At 42.5% G+C, this 3,768-nt stretch overlaps 1 long non-coding RNA gene across 1 annotated transcript; it reads left to right on the plus strand.

The window, feature by feature from the left end:
• Nucleotides 1–1,605: 1,605 nt before the first annotated feature.
• Nucleotides 1,606–3,192, plus strand: LOC147338401 (uncharacterized). The gene is made up of 3 exons (XR_015125093.1): nt 1,606–1,984; nt 2,647–2,728; nt 2,904–3,192. It is a non-coding gene; the product is annotated as an uncharacterized LOC147338401 (long non-coding RNA).
• Nucleotides 3,193–3,768: the final 576 nt, after the last annotated feature.

Genomic DNA, 3,768 nt, shown 5'->3' on the forward strand with positions numbered 1-3,768 from the left:
ATGGCAGTGGTGACTTTTCCCAGGAGAAGCTGGGACCCTGTTTACTAGAAGGTTTTAAAATTTCTGTACTTTTAGGTGACAGGAGACATGTGGCCTGGTCAAAACACAGAGAGCTGCACTCTAAAAGATCTTTAAACATAGTAAACATACCTTGTGTGCCACAGACTGCTCCCAAACACGAGGGGACAAGTAATACCTCTAAAACACTTAAGTTGGCTTTATTAAACGTTAGATCTTTAGCTGGGAAAACATTTTTAATTAATGATTTAATCACTGAGCACAGCCTTGATTTTATGTTTTTAACTGAAACTTGGTTGGACCAAAGTAACAGTGGAGCTGTTCTCATCGAGACGACCCCTCCTAACTACAGTTTTATCAGTGAGGTCAGGGCGAGCAGGAGAGGAGGAGGGGTTGCTGTCTTATTTAATGAATCATTTCAATGTAAGCAGCTATCTCCTGGAAGTTTTCAGTCTTTTGAATATGTGGCTTTACAGCTGAAGGCCCCATCCAAAGTTGTGTTTCTTAATGTTTACAGGCCTCCCAAATACTGCACAGACTTTTTTAATGACCTCAGTGAACTGCTGTCTGTGATCTGTGTTGATTTTGACTGTGTAATTATTGCTGGGGATTTTAACATTCATGTGGACAACCCTCAGGACAAAGGGACTAAAGACCTGAGTAACACTCTGGGCAACTTTGGGCTGACTCAGCATGTAACAGAGGCCACACATAATAGAGGACACACTCTCGACCTACTGATCTCCAAAGGCCTGAGCATTTCAAAGGTTACTGTGTCTGATGTGGGCCTGTCTGATCATTACTGTGTTTTCTTTGAAAGTAAAATCTCAGCCCACACAAATATATCAACAACAGTGATCACAAAACGGTGTATAACTGAAGACAGTAGTGAGATCTTTAACCAGGTCTTCCCATTAACACCTGACCTGTCCAGAGGGTCAGTCAATGAGCTCGTCAATAGCTTCAATGCTAACATGTTAAATGTAATGGACACTATTGCTCCCATTAAGGTGAAGGTTATCTCTGGAAGGAAAAAGTCTCCATGGAGAAACTCCACACTGGTGAAAAATGAAAAAAGAGAGTGTAGGAAAGCTGAGCGCAGATGGAGAAAAACAAACCTCCAGGTTCATTATGACATTTGTAAAGAGAAACTTCACAATTATAATTTACAACTGAGGAATGCAAGGAGGTCTTACTTCTCTGACATCATCACTAAAAACAGCCATAATGCTCGGGTCTTATTTTCTACAGTTGACAGGCTAACAAACCCTCCTGTGTCAGTGGCAGCTGAACTTCATTCGACCATGGCCTGCAATGACTTTGCCAAATTCTTCACAGACAAAATCCAAAAGATTAGACAAGCAGTTGGTACATCAACAGCAGATCCAGGATATGTACTGTGTCCACCAAAAAACTGTTTAACCATGAAACAGTTTCAACCTATTAACAGCAAAGACCTGGAGGACATCTTACGGTGTGTTCACACCGAACGCGATAGAAGCAGGCGGAGCGTCAGGCTTACATGTAAAGTCAATGGAAAGGCGCACTGACCCGCGATTGCGGCTCCCGCGAAAATTCGGAAGCAGATTTGCGTCGCGAAAACGCCTGAAACGCGCGTGAGTGTAGCGCGTTTCAGGCGTTTGACTCGCGAAAAAAACCACGCGCGTGAGTTTATGTGTTGCATTTTGTGCATACACGCGTTTCGCGTCCCCCGCTCGAGTTGGAAAAATCTGAACTCCAGCGTCAAATCGCGCCGCGACAACCAATCAGGAGCCTGGTGACGTGGCTGTTACCTAGTTCAAAGGGGCAGATCCAGCCAAAGCCCTTTATTCTTCAATAGAAGGAAGGCTAATCAATGCCGTAGCAAACAACCCGGAGCCGTACGACACCAGCTGCTTTCTGGACCGAGACAGGAATATAAAGGACCGAGCTTGGAGGAAGATATGTAAAGAGATCGGGCAACCTGGTAAGTTCATTCATTTTTCTTAAGTTTTCTCTAAAGTTTTCACTGACCCGGGGAAGCCGCACAAAAGCTAGCAAGCCACCGCTATTTTCCCACTGACGTACAAATACCGTTCTGCTTTTATGCATGTTGTCATTTAAGAATATATTTTATTGTTTATTAATAAACAGCTCACAGTGGTCCCGCTGTTCATCCGTCACTGCCTCTTTTTTTTTTGATTTTGATTTTCTTTTTTTGCACCGGACAGCATTGCATTCTGCAGCCTGATTGACAAATCTCCTGCGCTTGCCAAATTTATCACGTTTGGTTTTGATAACCATCACGTCCAATAGAAAAAACAACACAAAAACACCCATAACTATGAGCCTCATTCGGAAATAGACACCTGCACCGTGAGGGAAAAAGGCGCACGAAAGTTGCAGGCAGATGAAGACAAACCGCGGCATATTAATACTTTTACGTTTTGCAATCTACAAAGGTTTGCACTTTGAGAATCAATTGTGAGAACTGTGACCAATGTTCATGTGTGTGTGTGGAAAACAGTGTATAAAGTGCGTGGCCAGGGGCTAGTTATTCTGAGAACCCCTGCTGCAATAAATGAGGGACCACTGTCTACTCTATGATTATTATATTCAACCTGTTAACATTTAATACTGTATTGATAGAACCAACTGATTCTGCAGCAGAGCATCCCCTGTTGCTTCTCCTGGCTCCCCAGTCCCTGAGCTCCTGCTGCTGCACCCACAGGTATGTACAGCAAGCACTGATACCTTTTTAGTCGGTGGGATTGCCTGTGATCACCTTTACTAAATATCTACAACCAATCTGATTATATCCTGTTTTTGGTTTGTTTTTTTTCAATGTTGAAATTAAAATCTAGTAGCAGCCTTCTCATTTCTTTGTGTTTTGTGCTGTTTTACAGGCCCACAGGGGAGGACGGCTCCGAGGCAGATGAGGGACGGGTCCCAGGACGGTCCATCGGTGGTGGAGCTGGAGCCACACCAGTCTCCAATGGGGCAGTTCCTCCTCAGCCTGGTTCCTGCTCTGGAGAGCAGCTGGTCCTTTTTATTCCTGTCTCTCTGTAAATACTTATATTTTATATATTTATGCTTAATGTATTTCTGTGTGAGAATTTTAATATTATTTCAAATAAATTTTTATAATGACTAATGTCTCAGTTCTACTACACAGCAAATGTTGGCACACGACTTGACACATGTAGAATTTATTTCATATTATACTAATGACAAAATATACTAATACAGTGGGATGCAGAAGTTTGGGCAACCTTGTTAATAGACATCATTTTCCTGTATAAATCGTTGGTTGTTACAATAAAAAAATGTCAGTTAAATATCATACAGGAGACACACACAGTGATATTTGAGAAGTGAAAAGAAGTTTACTGGATTTACAAAAAGTGTGCAATAATTATTTAAACAAAATCAAGCAGGTGCATAAATTTGGGCACCACAAAAAATAAATGAAATAAATATTTAGTGTATATCAATGTGTGTGTCTCCTATATGATATATGGGGTGCCTTTGTCTGGACGTGCTTCCCATCCAGAGCTGCACAGCACAGAGGGAAGTTCCAGCGCTCCTGGAGTCCCTCTGTGATGGACCGCCAGTCTCCAGGTGAAGGCACAGCCATGAAGTCGTCCACTAGACTTCTGTCGGTGCTGTGCTTTTTTGGAAATCGAATTTCCCAGAGGAACCCACCCGAGGGATTAATAAAGTTCTATCTAATCTAATCTAATCTAATCTAGACAGTCCCAGATGGCCGTC

Source organism: Aulonocara sp. 'chitande type north' Nkhata Bay, linkage group LG2, assembly GCF_057382095.1.
Source record: "Aulonocara sp. 'chitande type north' Nkhata Bay isolate Kocher_YH1m ecotype deep benthic linkage group LG2, A_spYH_male_GT1.1, whole genome shotgun sequence".
In the NCBI taxonomy this organism is placed as follows: domain Eukaryota; kingdom Metazoa; phylum Chordata; class Actinopteri; order Cichliformes; family Cichlidae; genus Aulonocara; species Aulonocara sp. 'chitande type north' Nkhata Bay.